The sequence below is a fragment of the Ruditapes philippinarum genome, unplaced genomic scaffold, assembly GCF_026571515.1.
Source record: "Ruditapes philippinarum isolate M1 unplaced genomic scaffold, ASM2657151v2 ctg2817_1_1_1_1, whole genome shotgun sequence".
Taxonomy (NCBI): domain Eukaryota; kingdom Metazoa; phylum Mollusca; class Bivalvia; order Venerida; family Veneridae; genus Ruditapes; species Ruditapes philippinarum.
Window position 1 is genome coordinate 97,282 of NW_026863189.1, and position 25,127 is coordinate 122,408.

At 33.0% G+C, this 25,127-nt stretch overlaps 1 protein-coding gene across 1 annotated transcript in view; it reads left to right on the forward strand.

The window, feature by feature from the left end:
• Nucleotides 1-25,127, forward strand: part of LOC132721435 (uncharacterized) — a gene marked incomplete at its 3' end in the record, with an annotated part of 142,290 nt that overhangs the window by 425 nt on the left and 116,738 nt on the right. The gene's annotated exons all lie outside the window — the stretch shown is intronic.

Consider the following 25,127-nt stretch of genomic DNA (forward strand, 5'->3'; position numbering starts at 1 on the left):
ACATCTTCAGACATGAATTGTATTATTACACAAGGACTTTGAATTTATTCATCTGTGTTAAATATCCAGCAAGAAAGACTTTTGTCTAAGGTGCCCACTTGATTGAGTTAAAAATAATACACAGAGGGGCAACCAAGGCCAGCCTCCTAAAACATTTCAAATTGGCCGCAAGATCTTGATGGTGTAAATGTGCCTTAAACCCTTGTATGATAAGAAAAAACAATAGATTTATTACTCTTTGACAATTTACTAGAATGATAATCACAGGTCATTTTTTAAGTCTCCCCAATCTTATACATCATGTAAATGTCCTTGAAAACTAACCGTTATAAAACTTTAAATTAGCTTTGTTAGTAAAAGCCAATTCCTGTTTGGTGTAACAGTCCTCAGAGTACAAAATGAACACGATATAAATATCTTCATTACCAATGTACATAATGTAGCCGCTAATGGGTATCGTGTCTTGTTTCATAAACGGCAATTTATGGGCACTTGACATATTTAGAGAAAGTTTTAGAGGGTTATTACAGATCAATCTTGTGCTTCAGATTTATACCCACGCTCTAATTAATGTCAGTTGTTGTACAAATGAAGGTCATTACCTCCTTAATGTGTTGTTATAGTATTTGTTTTTGTTTTTGTTGGGTTTTTAATTTAGTCACACTAACTATACTTAATGACATATAGTAAATGTGGTATCTTTTGTCCACAGCTACCCAATAACATGAAATAATATTCAATATAGGATGTCACAAATGATGTTCTTTGAATTGCCAAAAAGCATTTAATTGATGTAAAGCATTAAATATTCAAAGTATAAACTATTTATTCCAGCTAAGAGGGATTATCTCAAAGTATTCCAGCTTTAAAAAGCTAAATTATTAACTTTCTTTGGATATTTCATTTCAACATTTAATGAAGAAAGAGTAAAGTTAATTATAGAAAAGTTATATAATTCATGCTAGTTATACTCCCCGATACAAAGTTGGGGGGGGATATAGGAGTCACTCGGTTGGTCTATCGGTCAGTCGGTTGGTTGGTCTGACGGTCGATCCAGTGGTCTGTTGCATCTTCCTTGTCCAGAGCATACCTTGAAGACTAATGGTTGAAATTCAATACAACTTCATACAATGGTCAAGTACATTGAAAGGAAGTGCAGTGCACAAGAATCATTTCTCCATCTTCACTAATTACAGAGTTATTGCCCTTTGTTACTTTTCCTTGTCCGGAGCATAACTTGAAAACTACTGGTTGGAATTCAATACAACTTCGTACAATCGTCAAGCACATTAAGAGGGAGTGCAGTGCACAAGAACCATAACAATATTTTGACAAATTACAGAGTTATTGCCCTTTGATACTTTTCCTTGTCTGGAGCATAACTTGAAAGTGTTGTTTGAAATTCAAAACATCTTCATACAATGGTCAAGCACAATAAGAGAAAGTGCAGTGCACAAAAACCATAACTCTGTCCAGAGTAATTATATAGTTAATGCCCCTTGTTACTTTTCCATTGCTTTTTTCTTGTCCAGAGCATAACTTGAAAACTACTAGTTGGAATTCAATACAATTTCATACAATGGTCAAGTATATTGAGAGAAAGCGCAAGGCACAGAAGCCATAACTCTTTCTTGACTCATTGAAGAGTTTTTGCCCTTTGTTACTTTTTATTGTCAAGTGCATAACTTTTAAATTAATGGTTGGAATTCAATGAAACTTCATATGATGGTCAAGGGCAGTGAAATGAAATGCAGTGCACAAGAACCATAACTCTATTTGGACTAATTACAGGTATTGCCCTTTGTTACTTTTTATGTCCAGTGCAAAATGTTGGAATTGAATACAACTTCATACAATGGTCAAGCGCACTGAGAGGAAGTGCAGTGTACAATAACCATAAGTCCATTTTCAGTATTTGTAGAGTTATGACCCTTTGTTCCTTTTCCTTGTCCAGTGCATAACTTAAAAACTAATGTTTAAAATTCAATGCAACTTCATACAATGGTCAAGCACAATGAGAGGCAGTGCAATGCTCAAAAAGCTTAACTCTTTCTGAACTAATTACAGACTAATTCATTAAAACTTCATCAATGGTCAACCAGTTTGAAAGAAAATGCAACATACAAGAACCTCAACTATCTTTAATTGCTGACAACCAAGGTATTCTGTTAGTAGTAACTTCCTCATTTCCAAAGCAGTCTTGCCTTCTGTATTAATCACATTTAATGATAGTTCTAGTTTTTATTAAAATAATTTGTTTTGTAAAGAAAAAGCCTAATTTTATGTGAACCTTGGTTACCAAAAATGTGGTTTGTAATTCTTAAAGGGATATTCAGGAAAAATAATGACAAAAATATTAAAATGATCTTTTGTACTCAACTCGCGCTAAAATGACATTTCTAAAAGTTTCAGCATGAATTTCTGTTTTAATTCTATATATTGTGGATTTGAAGCATAAATATATCTATATATGTTGAACAAAATTTAGACGCCAATAGAATCACCGAATAATTTTAAAACAAGTCAGGTGACTTGAACAAATCGTTGAAGTTACATTAACAGATACTGTGGATATTGTATGATTTAAACAAACCTAAATCATTCATTTGACATGTTCTTTAACGTTTCCAGAGTTCACTGTGACAACTATTGTGAAATCCTAGCGCTCTAACCTGACCCACGGGGGTCAGGTTAGGAAACCACCATTTTATTATTTATATGGAGAAAAGTTTTGTTCCTTTGACTGTCTAATATATTTATTTTGAGGGCATTTACAGAATTAGGAACGAAAAATTCAAAACTAAGAAATGAAAATTTTGCCTGTGTCTCCCTTTAAATGCATCATACTTTTTGGCAGTCTTAATGCACCTTGATCAAAGGTTAGAAGAATTTTTCTTAGCTTATACTCTTATCACTTTGATATCAGGTATTTGATTGGTCAAAACCAGCACAGAATGTATATTGACCAATGAAAATCCTGAGAAGGATAGCAGCTGAATTATCAGCTGAATTATGAATATTGCTGTCACTTACTGTGCTTAAAATGTTGATATTCATGGAATACATCAAATGCTATAATATCAGTGGAAAATAAATCCATGATTAAGTGAGTAGGGGGAAAAAAAGATAAGGCGACCATTGACCAGGCTGAATAATTTCTAATTATGTTTTATATCAACATTAAAAGAATAATCTGCCAGTTAATGTCATAAAACCTATATATGAAACCTATCTAACAGGAAATTGAACTTGTTTATTACATTTATATATGTTTATGATATTTTTGCACTTTTGGAACAAAAGGAAAGAGAGATCAAAAGAAATTTATGATATTTTTCCATTTATTTTAAGTACATAGAAAAATATAGTACACACACCTATCCCTTCCCCCCCCCAACACCTATTCCCTTCCCCCCCCCCCAAAAAAAAGATAGAAAAGAATAAGAAAAAGCTGATTTTAAGTTTTTTTTAAATAACCCCTCCAAAAAAAGAAAGAGAGAATTTTTATGCCCCCACTACGCTGGTTACAAGGGGGCATATCAATTGCCTTTGTCCGTTCATCCAGTTGTCCATAATGTCCGTCTGCAGACTGATGAAAACAGTGGAATGTTGGGCATCGATAGTGACTTATGGAAACATTACTTGTTTAAAATTGATATGTATTTATATAGTATATTGTTAAAGCAAAAAAAAAAGTTAGAATCTGTATAGCTAATAGCTAAAAAAGATGGTAGGTAGGAATACCTGAAATAAATTGAAGTTATTGACGTAACATTTTCATTTTGTGCTATATCATATGGCTTCTGATTTGATTTACTGTAATCTTAGAAGCACAAAAATGACTGTTTTTCCGTTTATTCCAATCTGTTCATCTTGTCTTCTAATAGGTTATTATAGGGGCTTCATTTTGATCTATTGAAATTATTTTATATATTATATAGAGCTAGAAAAAATTGTAAATATAGTTATTACTTAAAAAGGAGACTGCTATACTTTTCCAAAGTTTGTTGTTATCTAGTTCTGTTTATTAAATTTAGCATTGGAAGTGTTTCCTGACTATTGAAATTGTGGCAAGTTTTTCCCAATTTCTTTTAATTAAACTTTCTTTTTATTAGGATTTACTAATTTTCTATCAATTTTTTTTGTGTTGAGATTCTGAGATACTTTTGTTTTAGGTCAGAATAGAGGAGATGATGTTACTGATATAGAAAATATCTGAAATATCTGAATACATATATATTAATTGATTTCAAACAAAATTTGTTGAAAAATGCTTAGACATGAAAAAAAATAAGGATGTTTTAGTCATAAGCTCATACCAGGCTTAGCTTGAAATGTGAAAATTTATATGTGATTAAATTATGGCAGTATTCCAGTAAAAAATGCTCAGTCTTGGCTATGGAATTGCACCCCCTAACCTGTTGATATTCTTAAACAGACTTGTCCAACTTCCATTTTTGGAACCGTTCATTATGAATTTTTGGGGATTTTAAAATAAAAATATGAAATTGTTCAGCTGACAGTATAGAGCCTGGATTAGATAATAATTTAATAAACACAAAGACTGTGAGCAATAAATCAATCTGGAGCCATTTAGAGTACCTCATAGATGCTTATGCGCTTTTAAGGCAAAAAAATCTTACAATTACTTATTGAATATGTCACAAATTAGACATGTTTCTGGTGTAAATTTGTTAAATATTCAGATTTGTTACACCAAAAATCTCACTTTTTGTCTGTTACAAAAAAATGATTAAAGATTTCATGTATATTCATGAGGTTTACATGTGAAAATTATAACTCTGATAACTAATGACTAGGAATTATGAAAACAGTACATGATATAATTATGTCATATGTTGTACTTCTTTGACCAGCTTCTAATCTAACATTTTTCTCTGAATGACAAATGACCGTTACACTCAATGTCCAGATAAGTTGTAACAACGAAAGTTTGTCTTAACCTTAGGATCAAACAAGCAGTAGACTGTAACTAAGATAGGACCAAATTTGTGTTAAAAATTGGTGCAAAACCAGATAATCAACCAAATATTAAATCAGAAGTAAAACTTGTGAGCAAATTATTTTACCCTCTCAGGTGTCCTGGAACTAGGGTTTTAAACAATTTAATCAGACATGAGAAAAAAAACACAAGTAATTTGCAAAACTAATTTTTCAAACCTGACAATGAGTCCCCAGTTATAAAGCTTCAAGTGCCTAATTTTGTCTGTGAAACAAAGAAACATTTTACGTCTTAAAAATTTGATCTTCACCAAGTTGACAATAGAACAGAATTTATAAGGGCTCTGTTTAGAATAATGAGTTTTTTTACTAATATAGGTAAGTAAAGAGCTTCCATTATATTATGAATGTTTTGATCATAAAATTAAGCTCTTAAAAGTGTCAATAAGAACAGTGTTCTAGTTATAAACCTTTGGTGTTTACTAATTTGAAGTGTGTCATTGTAAAACAACCTTGATATGGAAACAACAAGTCACGATAATGAAAAAAAAGCTTTTAGTAGAAATTTACCCCTTAAATTTGTAGTAGATATTTATAATTAATTACAAAACAAATATTGAAGGCCTAATGGATACAGAATAGATTTTGATGAATCGTGCCTCAAGGATTATAAAAGAAAGTAAAAAAGTCTTAAAGAAGAAATTGACCCTTTTTTCTAATTTATAAGGTAGAAATAAAAGTAAACAACTTTTTTTCTGAGATTTAAAAACATTCTACTATTTACCCAGATATTGTTATCTAGATGTGTTCAATTTAGCTTTCTGCCCAGATGTGTCCTATTTCTCTTTTTTTTACAGATGTGTCCAATTTAACTTTTTACCCAGATGTTGTCCAATTTTACCATTTACCCAGATGTTGTCCAATTTTACCATTTACCCAGATGTTGTCCAATTTTACCATTTACCCAGATGTTGTCCAATTTTACCATTTACCCAGATGTTGTCCAATTTTACCATTTACCCAGATGTTGTCCAATTTTACCATTTACCCAAATGTTGTCCAATTTTACCATTTACCCAGATGTTGTCCAATTTTACTATTTACCCAGATGTTGTCCAATTTTACCATTTACCCAGATGTGTCCAATTTTACTATTTACCCAGATGTAGTTTAATTTTACCATTTACCCAGATGTTGTCCAATTTTACTATTTACCCAGATGTTGTCCAATTTTACCATTTACCTAGATGTTGTCAAATTTTACCATTTACCTAGATTTGTCCAATTTTACCATTTACCCAGATGTTGTCCAATTTTACCATTTACCCAGATGTTGTCCAATTTTACTATTTACCCAGATGTAGTCCAATTTTACCATTTACCCAGATGTTGTCCAATTTTACCATTTACCCAGATGTTGTCCAATTTTACTATTTACCCAGATGTTGTCCAATTTTACCATTTACCCAGATGTGTCCAATTTTACTATTTACCCAGATGTTGTCCAATTTTACCATTTACCCAGATGTTGTCCAATTTTACTATTTACCCAGATGTTGTCCAATTTTACCATTTACCTAGATGTTGTCAAATTTTACCATTTACCTAGATTTGTCCAATTTTACCATTTACCCAGATGTTGTCAAATTTTACCATTTACCTAGATTTGTCCAATTTTACTATTTACCCAGATGTTGTCCAATTTTACCATTTACCTAGATTTGTCCAGAAAACAGTAATGATCCTTTGAAAATCTATTGATAAATAAGTTGAAATATGATATTAAATTTTACTTTTAATGTCAATGTTGTTTAATATTTTAGTACAGATTTATCATTTTTAGTCAGGTATTGCGAAAAAAGAATATCATGAAAAGACTCCTTCCTGAACAATAGAGCTTATTTTTTTTATTCTAAGAGAAATATTCCATACATTTGTATATAATAATTGTTTACCCTATAGGAGCTGACAAGCTGGTTTCGTACATGAAGATAATATTTCAATTCTATATATAGATAACCCAACAACAATACATGGTGGATGGTGTGTCCTGTAGGCCCCCCTTTTTGAGGTCCTTTGTTGTCCATTTTGTTATCATGTGTTATTAAGTTATTCATTTTGATTGGCTTAGGGTGGGCGGTGTTAGGGTAGAAATGGTCGGATCTTGTTAATTGTATATGTCGTTGTCCAGGAACTACGGCAATCAATCCATGCTAATTAAGACATGAAAATAATTTTTTTTTTTTTATTATACATTTATGACAAACTCGTTTCTAAGTCTGAAAAAACAACTTTGAAGAGTTAGTAAAGAGCGAAGGAAATAAGTAGGCGATTCTGGCAATAAGTGGTTAAATTAAACGTTTGTGCTTCCTGAAATAGATGTGAAAGGTTTTATATGAAATCAGGATCGAAGTGATTTTAATCACGATCTTTGTGATTTTTTTAAAGAGATATAAATTGCCCTATCACGTTTTTTTATAATTATTTTCCAGCCTACAATCTCTGCTTTGATGAAATGAATATTGAATTTTTACCTATGTAAGTCTGCCAAGACCTTTCACAATAGCCTTACATGGCACACAATTTAAGTCTAATTTTGACTTGCTTGTCCGTTTTACCTGATGCATTTCTTTACTTGTCAATATGATATTTAATTTATGATTTATAAAGCAGATTCAGGAAAAATTTCACTTGTCCGCTCAGGATGTGGGACAACTAATGGGCAATACGTACAATTGATTTTGTGGTCCCAGCCTTTACAAAGATCATTGGTACTTTGTTAGGTACCAAACTGTTTGACAGTCATCCTTGATTTTTTGTTGTTGAGAAATTTGGATAAAAGTCAAACTAATGCACACAATATTTTTCGGCAAATGAAAAGTTTCCTTGCATTGAAAAGAATTCACATCTATCTGTTAAATGGCATGAATGAAGTAAAGTGATGAATGTTATTTGTTCATAGTTTTCTTTCTAAAACTTTCAGTTAAAATTTATCTTTGATTTGGTTCTGTTTAATTTAGACAAAACAGATACTTTTCATTTAAATGAATTTATTTTAGGTTCATTCTGACTTTCTAACCATGCAATCTTGACAAGAATTTATATTTCAACTGCATGTTTTAACAAAAGATTTGTTTGTTATCTGATTGAACAATATAACAGCAAGTAATGGAATATTCTAATCCAATTTCTATACAAATTTATGTTTTGCCTTCAACTACTTTATACAAATAAAGAAATCAGAGAATTTTCCTCAGCATTATCTGGTGTAAATTACTAAATGACCCCTGAAGGTTGTTGTAATTTTGAAGTAGGAATTAAGAAATTCATAAAAGTTGCTCAAAATCTATAAAGATCTGCTTATAGGAAGGATACTTTCACCTTAGTGCAATAACGGATTAACTTTATGAAATTTAGAAGGACTTAACCTGTTACTTCACTATGGTGATCAAAATTACAGCTTTCTGAATCTAGTGTCCTCATCTGAGGTGTTCAGCAGTCTGAATGGCAAATTGCTTTGTGGCGTTTCCTGCTGTGCCTGACAATTCCTGCCAATGATCATGCCGGTGCCCCAGTTCTTGAGAGTCACATTCTTACTCTGCTAATGGAAAGTGGCGGGAATTGTCATGCAAAACTTGAAATTGGAAACTGAGATATTAAGCATTTAATGATGGCCTTAAATAACATTAGTCTTGAAAATACAGTAAACTTCACTTAAAGCAAACACGGTTATAGCATTTAACTTCCGATTTTAAGGAACAATTTATTTTGGCCCAAATTTTGCCCTTCTTTATTTGATATAAAAATATACAGTTATAGCTAACACAATTATAAGGAATTATCACATATAAGGAACTCATTTCTTAGTCCCAATTTAGTTAAAAGCACAGAAAATATCACTTTTATACCGAACTCCAAAATATCGGCAATCTGTAAATAGATCCGGCGTTTTTAAATTTCGTTTTCATAGGCACAGATTAAAACTCGGCTGAAAGTACCGTTTTTTGTTGTATGTACTTCAATACATTTATGAAAAAGTATAAAATAATTATGATCATTTATGATCAGTTTTTAACACAATCATGCAAGCATAATCCATTGAAAACTACAAAGTTCGCTTGATTGAAATAAAAAGAAATCTTATCTTTCATAAGTAAATGTCACCCTTAAAATATAATAGAAGATATTCATTATAAAAGGAAGAAAAAATCAAAAATCTTGTTTATTCTTAATCATGGAAAGAAAAGTACTGAGTTTAAAAACAAAATATATTTTAACAGAATAAAACAAAAACTGAAAAAGCAAAGGATTTTCAAATTTCAACGCTCTTGTGTATTATGTCTAAAAAAGAAATAAATGACTATTTTTTTTTAATCAAATGCTCTTCAAAATGGCGGACGATGGTAAACAATCAGTTCCTTATAATTAAGTAAATTTGTTCGCTATAAAAAACTCCTGATACAAGGAACTAATTCGCTATATGCTTACAAGGAACTCCGGATATAAGGAACAGATTTTGAATGTCCCAATGGGTTCATTATAAGCGGAGTTTACTGTATATCAGTAGTTTAAAGAGCTTCAAGGGATTATTGTTACCTTGTACATAAATTCCTAAATATTTGTAACACTGTATTACAACAAAAGCTATGCTCAACAAAAACAGTTTTCTTTACTGAATTTGATTGCAATTTAGAAAGTTTGAAATAAGATTAAAAAAACCCATTTACAGCCCTTAAAAAAATTATTTTGTACTCAAAATGTTTTTTTTTCATTCTTAGTATTTTGATCTAGTTCCATTATGCTACTAATAGTCATTAGGTATTTGCCATATAGCTATCACTGTTTGGCCATTTAAATAGTAAACATATAGTGATTGAGTATTTCATATGGAAGACAAAACACCACTTTGTTTACGTTTTGCTACTTTAATAACCAATTATTTAACATTCAGTGCTAATTTCCCAATGTGATATTGCATCTAACATGCACTTAATCCATTACAATATCATTATTAAACATATGTTTGTCCTCCTTAAGAGGAAAAGGTCGTGTTAATTTCTGAAGCTCACTGAGCCTTTAACATTTATTTGAATATTGATTATCATATTACAGTGAAAGTTGAGAAAACCGGACGCTGAGAAAATCGGAACTCTCTAAATACCGGACGAATAATTCAGTCCCAAATTTTCCCTTCTTTAAACTGTTGTATTAAACATTGACAATACCGGAATCTGTAAAAACCGAATATAGGACGGTTGAGAGGGGACTACAAAGTCCATTATATAGACAATTACCCTGACAATACCGGACGACGAAGGTGTGAATAACCTTGTGTACTTATCAGTTTGATGTGTCTAATACGCTAACTGAGCGGTAACGGAACAATGATTATCTGATTTGTTAATTATGTCTCTTTTTACAGTTTGATTCATTGTAAAGTATAGATGTTACCGTTTTATATAAATGCCAAAATGCACGAGAAATTGATAAGTTAAAATCAGTATGAATGAAAAATAGAATATTATTATACTGCATTGCTTTTTGTAAGTTCATTTCCCAAAATGACAACACAACGGAAACGACATTTATCAGCGCATGGCCTAAAATAATTCGACGAAAGCTGTCTTTAAGTGACAAATTTAAATTAGTTAAAGACAGTGAAACCTTGTGAGACCTACTTTAAAAACCTCTATTTGATAAATATGGTATAGGCAATATTTACAATTGGGGCATTATTATAAACAAAGTAAACTATGTTCGTGAAATCATTTACCAAATGTAAACATATGTGGGTGTAATTGGACTTTATGGTAACTGCTGTTCGTTTAAATCCAAAATTTTATTGTATTTATATGCAATAATGGGACAAAAACAATTAAAACGTATTGTTTAGTATTTTTATCATTTTTTTATTAAGCAATATACTTACTCATGATCATGAAAATGCAAATATACGTTCAGCATCCTTTGTAAGTTATTGCTCGGTGAATAGCTGAAGAGGACATTGAGAATACTGGACCGCTGAGAAAACCGGACAAAACCCTCGGTCCGAAAGACGTCCGGTTTTCTCAACTTTCACTGTATTTTCCTCAGAAAATATGGCAAGAGTAAATTAAGTCTGGTGCATACAGATAATGTTAAATGGACCAGTTTCAAAAGAAATTGTAGATTGCAAATTGCGCAGTGAGTTATGCATTGCTTGATATTTTTAAATTCTATTCTATAAAACTAGAAATCTTACAACAAAAATACAGCACAGCAGAAAAAAGACAAATTGTTACTTTAAGTGCAGTAATGGGTTAATTAACTCCTTGTATGATTTAAGAGGTGTTAGCCTGTTACTGCACTAAGGTGACATTATGAATGCCTTATTTTAAAGAACCAATGTATAGATTTCTTTTTTTAAGAACTTTTGTCTATTATGTACAATTTAAGCCACAGGAGCAGACATGTATTGAAATTGTTTGGCTGAGAAATAAACCAGCCTTTACACTTTGTCATGTATAAATTTGGAAATGACCTGTGAAGGGGAGCAGAGTGGCATATAGATTTTCCTTGTTGTGAAAATTTATTGTGCAGAGTTATGCCGACCCCCTACCTCCAATTTAGCAAAAAAAACCCCACAAAAACATGCATTTTTAGCTCACCTGTCACAAAGTGACAGGGTGAGCTTTTGTGATCGCTTTTCGTCCGGCGTCCGTCGTCCGTCCGTCGTCCGTCGTCCGTAAACTTTTACTTTAAATGACATCTCCTCATAAACCACAAGGCCAATTTCATCCAAACTTCACAGGAATGTTCCTTTGGTGGTCACCTTTAAAAATTGTTCAAAGAATTTAATTCCATGCAGAACTCTGGTTGCCATGGCAACCGAAAGAAAAAACTTTAAATATCTTCTTTTAAAAAACCATAAGAGCTAGAGCTTAGATATTTGGCATGAAACATCTTCTAGTGAGTGTCTACCAAGTTTGTTCAAATAAAAGCCCTGGGGTCAAAATTGGCCCCTATATGCATATAGTAAAAACTTAAAAAATCTTCTTTTAAAGAACTCAAAGAGCTATGGCTAAGATATTGAGCATCAAACATGTTCTAAAAGGTGTCTACCAAGTTTGTTCAAAGAAAAGCCCTGGGGTCAAAATTGGCCCCGCCCCAGGGGGTAATTGATTTTCCCTATATGCATATAGTAAAAACTTAAAAAATCTTCTTTTAAAGAACCAAAAGAGTTAGAGCTAAGATATTTAGCATGAAACATGTTCTAATAAGTGTCTACCAAGTTTGTTCAAATAAAAGCCCTGGGGTCAAAATTGACCCTGCCCCGGGGGTCATTGATTCTTCCCTATATATGCATATAGTAAAAACTTAAAAAATCTTCTTTTAAAGAACTCAAAGAGCTATGGTTAAGATATTTAGCATCAAACATGTTCTAATAGGTGTCTACCAAGTTTGTTCAAATAAAAGCCCAGGGGTCATTGGTTTTCCTTATATGTGTATAGCAAAAACTTAAAATCTTCTTTGAAAAAACCCAAATAGCTAGAGTTAAGATATTAAGCATGAAACATCTTTTAGTGAGTGTCTACAAAGTTTGTTCAAATAAAAGACCTTGGGTCTGAATTGGCCCCGCCCCGGGGTCATTGATTTTCCTTATATGTGTATAGCAAAAACTTAAAATCTTCTTTGAAAAAACCCAAATAGCTAGAGTTTAGATATTAGGCATGAAACATATTCTAGTAAGTGTCTACAAAGTTTGTTCAAATAAAAACCCTGGGGTCATAACTGGCCCTGCCCCAGGGGTGTCATTGTTTTTAACTATATGTGTATAGTAAAAACTTAAAAAAAATCTTCTTTTAAATAGCCCAATGAGCTAGAGCTTAGAGGTTTAGCATGAAACATCTTCTTATGGGTGTCTACAAAGTTTGTGCAAATAAAAGCCCTTTGGTTAAATTGGCCCTGCAACGTTTGGGGGTTGGGGGGGCCTATATACAGGTGAGTGACCTCAGGGCCATCATGGCCCTCTTGTTTTAAGGAAGGTAAGGAATTGGTATAGATCGAAAAAAATTTCTCTGTTACCATCTAATGCTATGGGTGGTATTCCCTTGCTTATATGCCACAATGGTACTCTCATTGTGGCCTAGGGGTTGCCTTTAAATGTCGATGTTTAAGAATTGCAGCCACCATTTATCCCAGCATGATCGTAAGAGACAACTAAATGTATTTCAATAGGTGATGTCAGGTTTGACCCACGATGTTGCTTTGAAGTTTGTTAAGCCCAAGATTAGCCAAAATCATCTTTCGTGTTTCAGGGCCAATTATGACCTAAACTTGTTTGTGCGCCCACCGTAAAACTGTAAAATAGTGACTAGACACTACATGTTAAAAGACACATTAATTTCTTTTTTTCTAAACAACAAAAAGCCTTACTGACTGAGGTCTCCCCCAATTTTAATATTTTTACATTGAAATTCCATCAACATCTAATGGATTTTACAAATTCAGAACAGCGCTTAGATTCTTTTCACAATTAAACAGCAGGGTTACCGTACTAACTTGAAGATAGATTTTTATTACATGCTTTTCGGTGGTTTATAGAAATATATCAAAGAAATAATAAACTGATAATTTCACTGTTTCAAACAATAAAATTATCAATTTTATAATTTCACTGTTTTGAATTTAAGCCCGTTATGTTGTTTCATTGAAAAACCAGCATACACAGTACTGGAAACCAACTTAATGGCGTGAAGTCATAATTATTATTAGGCGCCCTTTTCAATAAGTATTAGGTTTTAAAATGTCATTTAAATGTTTCTCTGCATATAATAAAAAGAAAATTTGTTTAGTTTAATGTACACTTCGTGAACACCAAAAGTTCATATTTTACTCAAAGAAATATATTCCGATCTTACACTGAACCTCTATATAAATCGCTATTTTGGCTGAAAAATAAAACCATTTTTAGCTTGTTTGTTTTGAAGAAAAAGTCCAGCTATAATGATTGTCATTGTGCAAAATCTTTAACCCTTAACATGCTGAATATTTTAAATGGACTTGTGCTATTTCCATTTTTTGGGACTGTCCATTATCAATTTTAGGGATATCAATTTGAAAATGTAAAGTTTGTCAGCCAACAGTATAGAGCCTGGTCAGACTGCACGGAAGTGCAGGCTGGCCTGGCTCTATGCTGGTGGCAAAGGCTTAAGGCTTTCGGTTCCAGCATTTAAAGGGTTAATTAATCATAATTATGTAGCGCATTTATAATTCAAATATTTGAAACATTATCACCAAAAAACTTGAAATACTTGCTTATATGACATTAGGTGCAGTTATAAAGACAAGAGGCATAATTCTGAAAGTAATATTTTTGGAGTTATGCCCCTTTTAGCTTAGAATTTTAAAACAGACAAACATTAAATTTGCATTTCTCTATAATTCTTAAAATAGTTCTGCAGTCAGTTTGCATGTTAGTGTGCCATTTCAAATGTCTTTCTACAAATATACCTAAAGTGTCTAAGTGATTTCAAATTTATTTGCGGAATCAGGGGAAATGAGATAGGAAAAAATCTGCCTCCTGAAATTTAGCTAGAATGATATTATTCAATTAAGCAAAATCTTATTTTTACTTTTGATATTAAATTGGTTAAAAGATTTGACAACAAATAATGAAGTCCTTACGTACTTGTACCTAGTGTAAAATTTATTTTTGATATTAAAGTATGATAAAAACAACAATAATACCTTCAATGAATGTCCTTATATGTACTTTTAAATAATTAAGTTTTGTTCATACAAATTTGTTTTAGTTCAATTGTGTTGGAAGGTATAAGCTTATTGAAACACTCTCAAATCCAAACCAGGGTTTGAACCCATGCTGTCAGCAATCCTTAGATTACTAGTCTGATGTGTTAACCACACCTCCACTTAAAACAATGTACTTTAAATAATTCAGGCATTGTCTTCATCATAAAAGTCATTGTTCTCCTCCTCGTAAAAGGAAACTAGTTATTTCTAGTTCTTACATCTGTCTATTTCTAATGGATTTACGAGTTACCTATTTTGCCTGTCAAACTACATCCAGATTCCATTTATCATATTGTTTTCCCACGCAGTTCTGTATTTTATCAACCGCATATCCCTTTTGGGGCCTCACACAGAGAGAGGAAGCTGGCTTATCAGCAACACTGGTCAGTGCAGATTTATCATTAACACTGTGAAGTCTTATATTAACGAGTCAGACATAAAAAGTTAAAATATTAGTGTATATTTAGATAATAGGACGATAGATATTCAGATTTATTTGGTAAGAAAAGTTTGTTTTAAAATGTTGTACTTCATTTTCAGGAAAATTATAATGCAATGAAAAAATTAACCGATATTCTCGGAAAATGGTTGACCTAATTTCAGGCGCCATTATTTATATCACATAGACAAAGGATGCAAAGTATGTTTGCGCTTTCCTTAACGGAACATTTATGCGCGGCCTTAGTGCTACATTGCCGTACGGCAGAACGAAAAAATTTAGTACGAAACATACATATATCGTTGCACCGATGAATTACATCGAGTTTGCATACTTCAGAAAAATTTGCATAACGCACATGTATACCACATGAAACAGAAACTTATTTCTGTAACTTTTCATTCATGTACTCTTGAATGCTCGTCATTGTGAGCAAAGTCTTTTATTGCATTCGTACTCAAGTTCGATAGTACAGAGCAGACTGGTTTACGATACCAAGCACTATTGCGTAAAACGGAATGTTTTCAAATTTACGAAAAGTTACATAATTACGAAAAGTTACATAATCGGTATTTCGGTATTTTCACCGATCTTTAAAAAATAATTTGAGAATACGTAGATCTATATCTCCATCGATCTGTTGGCAGGTATTTTAATGGACCGATCTATTTATGGTCAAAAAATTGTAACTGAAATATGATTATGTTCAATTTCCAGATAGCCATACAGACATGAGTACAGATAGTTCAGAAAATTCGCTCGTGGGCGGAAATGACGTAAATTGCGGAGGAAAAGAAAGGGGCCCAAAGCAGGGAAATGAAAAAATGGTCGACTTTGTAGAAAAAGGGGAGCAAATCTTACAAAACTTTCAGAAAACTATGGCAGAATTATCTGCCCAGAGCAAGAAAATAAACAGTGTTGTAAACACCGTAGAACAATTAAAGTCCGACATGGAGACTATAAAGTCACAAAATGAAACTGGACAGGGCACAAGTTCTGGCCATCCAGAAATAAATATACCCACTGAAAATGATGAAGAATCTGATTCTATTCAAACTTACTCAAATTCAAAAAGGCCAGCGGAAGAGACAAGCTACCAAAGAGCAAACAAGAGAAATAAGTCATCCCACACTTCCATCAGTTCAGATGAAGATGACTCTGATAATGAAAATGTAGACGATTTCTTGTCATCACCGAAACAAAACGACACTAAAGATTCCGAATTACTTCAAGAATTAGAGGAACTATTTGAAGAAAAGGAAGTTACGGGTGGCCCAGTCTCGGAAAGGTTAAGCAAAATTGTAAACAAATCACTGCGAGCAGAAATTGATGAAAAGAGGTTGAAAGACCTCAAGGAAAAACATCGAAGACCAGTCAATACAGATCAACTGCAGACCCCTGGGATAGAGCCTTTTATATGGAGGGACCTCCCAACTTTGACCAAAGCAATTGATGCAAAAATGCAAAGAGCAGTGAGTGATATGTCAGCCTGCCTGGTTCCAATGATCAGAGCACTGGACGTTATCCAAGAAGCTGACAACTATGACAGGAAACAGGTAAAAGACTTGGTCGGGGACAGCTTCAAGATGTTGGTTTATACTATATCTTCGACCAACAAAGCCAGAAAAGACAAACTATTGAAGGATATCCAACCAGCATATAAAGCCATGTGTGCAAAGTCAAAGACGTCTGCAACTCTTTTATTTGGCGACACACTGAAGGAGGACCTGAAAGTTGTAGGTGAAAAAGCACCACATATCACGTCTTACAGCGCTAAGAAGAGTTCTTTTTTAGGCAGACGACAAGTCCCTCAACACAATCGAAATCATCAAGGGACCTATTACAAAAAACCTCAGATGCACAACCGAAATCAACATCAACCAAGACCATATGGGCAGGCCTTCCAACAAAAGAAAGCACAACAGACAACGAGACATCACAAAAAATAAATGTAAATAACAACATATCAAATCTGACAAATACCACTGACAATTTTGTTGCAGGAAAAACAAGAAATTATTATTTAAACTGGAAATCACTTACAAATGATAAGTGGATACTTCAAACTATAACAGGTTATCACGTAGAATTGGCCGAAACACCCTTTCAACATACAATTCCAAAAGCATTATCATTTAATGTGTCGGAGCAAAATTTAATTGAGTGTGAATTAAACAGATTTCTTAATTGCAACATAATTGAAAAAGTAGATAATATAACACAAAGAGATGAATTTATTTCAAACATTTTTATTAGACCGAAAAAAGATGGTAAAATTAGAATTATTCTTAATCTTAAACAATTTAACGATAGCTTTATGGAAAATATTCACTTTAAAATGGAAACATTACAACATGCAATCAACTCCATGCGAAAAGATTGTTTTTTCGCATCTGTAGATCTTTCTGAAGCATTTTACTCCATCCCTATTCGAATGCAAGACAGAAAATACTTCAGGTTTATTCATAATGGTCAAAAATACCAATTTACCGCTTTAGTTATGGGTTTAACCACATCCCCAAGGGTTTTTACTAAAGTCATGAAACCTGTATTTGCTTCTCTCAGAGGGAAAGGTCATATTAGTTCAGCGTACATAGATGATTCTTGTCTACAAGCATCTACGTTTGCTGAATGCCAGAAAAATGTCTCAGACACAGTTAAACTCATGGATTCATTAGGACTGACAGTTCATCCAATAAAATCAGTTTTGATACCATGTAAACAAATAACATTTTTAGGATTTATATTGTGTTCTGAAACAATGTCTGTAAGGTTAACCCCAGAAAGGCAAGAAGAGTTGATAAGTCTTTGCGGTTCTGTTCTTTCAAAAAGGTTTTTAACAATCCGCCTTTTTGCTAAACTTATAGGAAAAATGGTAGCGGCTGAACCAGGTGTTGAAACTGCCCCTTTATTCTATAAGCCTCTAGAAAAGGTCAAAGACAAATGTATTAAAAGGGCCAAAGGGAATTTTAATAACTTCATGAAACTTCCAGAAACAGTCAAACCAACAATAAATTGGTGGATAAGAAATTTACGAACAAGCAAAAAGCTTGTGTCTCATGGACAGCCTAAATTTGTAATTTATTCTGATGCCTCGAAAAAAGGATATGGGGCTATAAATAAAACCACAAATGCTACAACAAATGGTCAGTGGTCTTTGGCAGAACAAAACTTGCATATAAATATTTTAGAATTGAAAGCATGTCAGTTAGCGCTAACTTCATTATGTAAAGACACTACTCAGTGTCATATCAGAATTTACATGGACAATAGCACAAGCTGTGCTTATGTTAATAAATTTGGCGGTAAAACTGATGAATTAAATAATCTGGCCCGAGAAATTTGGATGTGGTGCATAGATAAAAATATATTTTTAAGTGCAGCACATGTAGCAGGAACTGAAAACAATGAAGCAGATAGGCTGTCAAGGAAGTTCAATGATGACTTGGAATGGACACTGAAAACACACATTTTTGACAAAGTTAAAGAACAGTATCCAAATATGTCAGTAGATCTGTTTGCTTCTAGACTTAATCATAAGTTAGAAAAATATGTTTCTTATTTACCTGAAACAAACAGTATTGCAACAGATGCATTTACATTAAATTGGATTGATGATCTTTATTACATATTCTCTCCTTTCAGTCTAATACCAAAAATACTAAAGAAAATAGCAGAAGACGAAACCGAGGCAATTATGATATGCCCCATTTGGCCAACACAAGTTTGGTGGCCATCCCTGACAAGACTGATCAGCGGAAATTGTTACCTTCTGCCACAACCTCAAAACATTCTTCACCTACCACACAAACCAAACAAGCTTCATCCGCTCAAAAAGATGAGACTAGGTCTTTTCAGGTTATCAGGCAATCCCTCAAAAAACAGGGAGTACCTACAGATGCAATCAATATCATTTTACACTCATGGCGAGATTCAACCAAGAAACAATACAACACATATATTAAAAAATGGTTTGCTTTTTGTGGGGGACGTATCAATCCCGTTCGGCCCTCTGTAAATTCCGTTCTAGAATTCTTTTTGACATTACATAAACAAGGTTTAAAATACTCTGCATTTCAAACTGCAAGAGCTGCTATTAATAATTTGACAAAAATATGCAGCAATTTAGATTTCAGCGATAACAACTTAATAAAACGATTCATGACCGGCATTTTTGCAGAACGACCTAGTCTGCCAAAATACACCACAATATGGGATGTAGACATTGTCTTCAAATACATTGAAAGTTTACAGAACACAACTCTTCTCCAATTATCATGTAAACTATCGGTCATTTATTTACTTTTAACAGCACAAAGATGTCAAACCTTACACCTGTTAGAGCTAAATGACATTGAATTTCAAGGTGACAGTGTCATTATTCAGTCAAACCATATTTTGAAACAAACAAAACCTGGCAATCACCTTCAGAATATTGTGCTTCAAAAATATGAAGCCATTCCTTCCATTTGCATTGTAAACACTTTAGAAGAATACATCCGCAGGACAAAACCTTTAAGACAAAATGAAACAAAATTATTGATCAGCACTCAAAAACCACACAAAGCAGTATCACATCAAACAATTTCACGTTGGGTAAAACACATTTTAATAAAGGCAGGAATTAATAATAAATATGGGCCACATAGTACCAGAGCGGCTTCAACATCAGCGGCTAGACTACGTGGGGTGCCTCTAACAACAATCGCTAAAACAGCTGGATGGAAGGGGGCAGAAACATTTGCCAAGTTTTACAATAAAACCATTCAGGAAAAAACAGTACAAGAGGCAATACAAACAAGTAAAAAATGATTGTGTTAAAATATATCTTACTGAGCAAAGAACTTTGACAATCTGAATCAAGACTTAGTTATTCTAATATGTTTATAACAACACAATTTTCTTTGCTTTACATAGAACAGTAATAATTAAATGTTTAGTTAGATTAGAAAATATGAATTGTAAGAACTTACTTAGATGTTAGATTAAAAACAATAACAACAACATATATAGTTCTTTTAATTTTACCTTTCATTGATAGGAAAAATTGAATAATTTTAAATGCACTAAAGAATCAACTCTAAAATCTCTGTGTGAGGCCCCAAAAGGGATATGCGGTTGATAAAATGGAAAGATTAAACGAGACTTACCTTAGGAAGTTGAAGTTTGATCGATATTTTATCAACCGCAATCACTTTTGGGATCACACACCCACCCAATTGCCCACCCTGTTAAATATGTTTGATTCTTTATGCATTATCATCACTAGATCATGTTTAAAAACTTGACATGATCTGATGATGGCTCTAAAGACTGACCAGTGTTGCTGATAAGCCAGCTTCCTCTCTCTGTGTGATCCCAAAAGTGATTGCGGTTGATAAAATATCGATCAAACTTCAACTTCCTAAGGTAAGTCTCGTTTAATCTCTGTATTAAAAGGCATGATAACTTTGTCAAGGCTTCTAAAGTTCCTAAATGTACTTTATACATAATTATGTATTTATTGTTATATATTTATAGAAAGCTTTCCATTATAACAACAAAATTAATGAGCCCCGCCATATGACAAAACCAACATAGTGCGTGACAACATGGATCCAGACCAGCCTGCACATCCGCACAGTCTGATCAGAATCCATGCTGTTCACTTACATACCCTATAACAAGTAGAGAAACTGATAGCAAACAGCATGGATCCTGATAAGACTGCACAGATGCGCAGGCTGCTCTGGATCCATGCTGGTCACAAACGCTTTATGTTGGTTTTGTCATGGCGTGGCTCATTTTTGTTATGTATGTTATTAATGTTGTAATGACATTGATCATATTTTGATAGTTAAACATGTCTCAGTTTAAACATGCTTACAACATCCAAGGCCAATTTTAGTGTTAATTCATATCCCTTGAGGAATTTTTTCAAAATCTTTCATCAAAACTTATAAGCCTGAATTTTAGCAAGGTAAGGGGGGAGGGGGGAGAGAGGTATCTGAGGTCTTCCTGCACTAGTTAAGGAACATTGATGGTATGATTTCTTTGGTATTGATAGATATATAAGAAGAGAAGTTGAACTTAAGAAGTTGCACAATTTTTCAAGCAGAAAATATATTGCACCATAATATAAGTAGTAATAAAGTTACTCCATTTCAAGCTTTTAAGCAGTAAAAAAGTTGCACAATTCTTCAAGCAGAAAAGAAGTTGCACCATTCTTTAAGCAAAAAAGAAGGTGTACCATTCTCCAAGCTAAAAATATATTGCACCATACTCTATATAAGTATTCAAAATGTTACACCATTTTTAAGAAGTAAAAAAAGCACCATTCTTCAAGCGCACCAATGATACTTCAGGCAGTAAAACAGTTTCATTATTTTTTCTAGCAGTAAAGAAGTTGTGCCATTCTTGCACCATTGATACACAGTCATATTTCTGATTATTTTTAGGATTGATTCCAATTCTTTAATAAATGAAGGTTGAATGAAGCTAAGTCAATGATGGGGTGGAGGTTTTAAAATGTGACAAAGTTTATTGTTACCAATTAGGAACAGACAGCTTGATTAAACAAAGTCTGCATGATTTCCATGAATAATTTAAGTTACATTGCATAAAGTATTCCTACATTTTCCAGAATTTCTAAAACCAAGAATCAAAAAAAAAAAATCACTTCTTTAAGGAAAAAAACTTTAGGAAAATAAATTATGGGAAAAAAATTCCTGTACCAAAAATGTTTTTCCTTCTTATATAAGGTGAATAACTGACTCAAAATGATTGAATGTTATAGTGCTAAATTTCTTTTCAGTTTCTTACTTTACATACAGTTTTATTGTAGTTTTATTTTTCGGCGTCGGTGTCATTGTCTGCGTCCCCTAAAGCTTGTCCGGAGCATAACTCAGTCACTATAAGTCAGATTGACTTCAAACTTGGTATGCATGCTTCTTTCAATAACCTGAAGTGCAGTGCACAAGGACCGGTACTCTGCACTTCTTAATTTTTGAGTTATTGCCCTTTGTAAATTTTCATACTTTAATTTTGTCCGGGCCATTTCTCTTCAACTATAAAAGCTATGGACTTGAAACTTCATAGGATGATAGATCTCATTAAGAAGAAGTGCAGTGCACAAGAACTGGTACTCTGCACTTCCTAATTTTTTATTTATTTCTCTTTGTTAATTTTCATACTTTATTTTTGTCCGGGCTATTTAAAAACTATGGATTTGAAACTTCATAGAATGATACATCTTATTGATAAGAAGTGCAGTGCACAGAAACTGCTGCTCTGCACCTATTATTTTCTGAGTTATTGCCCTTTGTTAGTTTTCAAATTTCATTTTTGTCCTAACTACATGTATTGTTTGCAAGGCGACATATCCGACTCGCGGAGTTCTAGTTTATTTATTTACAAATTTAAACTTTTAAAACAGTTGTGCAAAATTTATAAGATTTTACATGTAAGTTGTATGTGTAATAATTAACCACCACAAAAAAATGAGTATTATAACTTTCAAAGCAATATTCTGGTATATTTTGAAAAAAAAATTCATTAATAATTATTTTTTGTTATACATGTAACTTATATAACTGAACTTATTTATGTTAATTTGAGTGTTCTAGATTATTCTAGTTGTTATGTCTTACTGTTATTCATTTGAAATTTTGTTACGTCAAGAGTGGAATAATTGCCTAATGGAGGAATAAGAATTGTAGATTTCTTCACTATTTGCATAAAAACTGGTCGTCTGGTCATTGCTTAAATTTCATAAGAATTGCTTTATGAATATGTTAGCATCTTAAATGTATTTTTCCAAGAAAGTATTTGTATTTTAGGACTATTTTTTTAGTCTGACTCCTCAAAGAATAGTGGGGCAGTTCTACTCATGTTTCAATTAACATTGACAAAGTGCTTATTAGTACTTTAATGTTTTTCATGCAATTTCATGACTCTTTAACCACTTGCATACAGATTCAGCTTCTGGTTCTCATGGTAGGTTGCTCCAATCATGAGTTAAGGGTCAATTATGACCTAGCTGAAAGTAGTCACTAAAACAGGCATTGGTTATTTATTTCACCTTATCATTTCTCATTGTAAATATACAAGATTTTTGCATATACCTTGTTTTTCAAAAAGCAAGCACAGAGAATTGTCCATGGTTCCGGTGTTCCATTAGAGCCAGTGAGTTTTCTATAAGAAAAAAGAGCATGAAGCATGACAGTACAATGGTGACAGTCAAACAGTATGATGGCAATTTTTATTATCAGAGAATATCCGTTGGCCCTAACAGAACCTGTACCATTGTGAACATATGTTTGTCTGACTGCTGACTTAATTATTTTGCTTGACTTTTTGAAGAATGGAAGGTCTTTTCTCCTTACCTTTGTGTTGACCTTGATACATTATGACAGTAAAGGTAATTTTTTTGTATGCAGATTCATATACCAAAATATTAACAACTGAAGGTTACTTATTCATACCAAACTTATTATCATTTTGTCATATAGGTTCCGTTTAAAACTAATAATAACACTGCTAATTTTTCAACAAAATTATACCCATCTTCTTGGTTAATAAGATAATTACCATTCAAAGATAAAGGAACAAGAATGTTTTGTAGGTCATAAATTTATTAATAAAATCAGTTTTCCATCAATATGATGATAAAGGTCAAAAGGCCAAAGCATAAATAATTTCATGAATGAAATCAAATTTTCTCTCACAATAAGTTTGGCGAACTTATAGATGCAGTTACTGAATAGCTTATCTTATAGTCTTGCTTACAAACAGAGATTGACATCAGAAATTGATGTTTCCAATAGACTCTATACAATCTGTTTTTGACATATTCTATCCTCTCAATCAGACAAATATAATTAAGGAAAGAATATTATTCTTAGATCTAAACCCTTTTCACTACTGAATTTATAGAATTGATTTGTCTTTCTTCCATGTATTTAGAACTCTTGAATGCCAATTTCAGAGCTTGTTATTTTACGTGATGCAGGCAACTAAATCTTCCAATGTGACCAGTTCAGACCAAGATTAGTCAGAACTTCTGTGATGTCATGATTATCATCTGCACAGTTAACTATTTATTTGAGCCGTGTCACGACAAAACCAACATAATGGGTTGGCGACCAGTATGGATCCAGACCAGCCTGCGCATTCGCGCAGTCTGATCAGGATCCATGCTGTTCGCTTACATACAATATAACAAGTATAGAAACTGATAGCGAACAGCATGGATCCTGATCAGACTGCGCGGATGCGCAGGCTGGTCTGGATCCATGCTAGTCGCAAACCCATTATGTTGGTTTTGTCGTGACGCGGCTCATTTAGTACATATTTTGAAATTGTCCCTAAAATTGATGAATGATTTTGTCCAGATTGAAAGATGCATAATTCCATTTAAGATATTTAGTGGGGTAAAGGTATCATTTATTTGTATAACATAAACACGGTCTGGCTGTTTATGCACCAAGAAATTGTAACCCCCCGGCTATCACATCCCTTGTAAATAGTTGGCTTTTTAACTATTGATTTGCCAGCCCAGTCCTGTTAGGACAGGTAAAGATGGTCAAATTTTTGCTAAATGCTCCAGCTTAGCATGGCTGTGTGAGGGACAGGGAAATGGGTTGATGATAGGTTGGTAGTTGGAAGCTCAGAAATTGGTAGTAACTCAGGTTAGTTATTGAGTAAAACTGGTTAGGTGGATTTTACCAAAATAAGTAAAACTCCGCTATCACCAACACAGTTCTATATGTGAGGGGGGTATAGGTTTACATGGTTTACATTAATTACCTGATATAATTTACTTGTGGGGTAGTCATTATTGCAGCTTGGGTGCAATTATTTATAAGCCATTTGCACTGAAAACTGAACTCTGTATTCACTAAAGTCAAAAGGTAATTTGTTAAGCACTTCGTCTTGTCACAAATTAATTAATTGT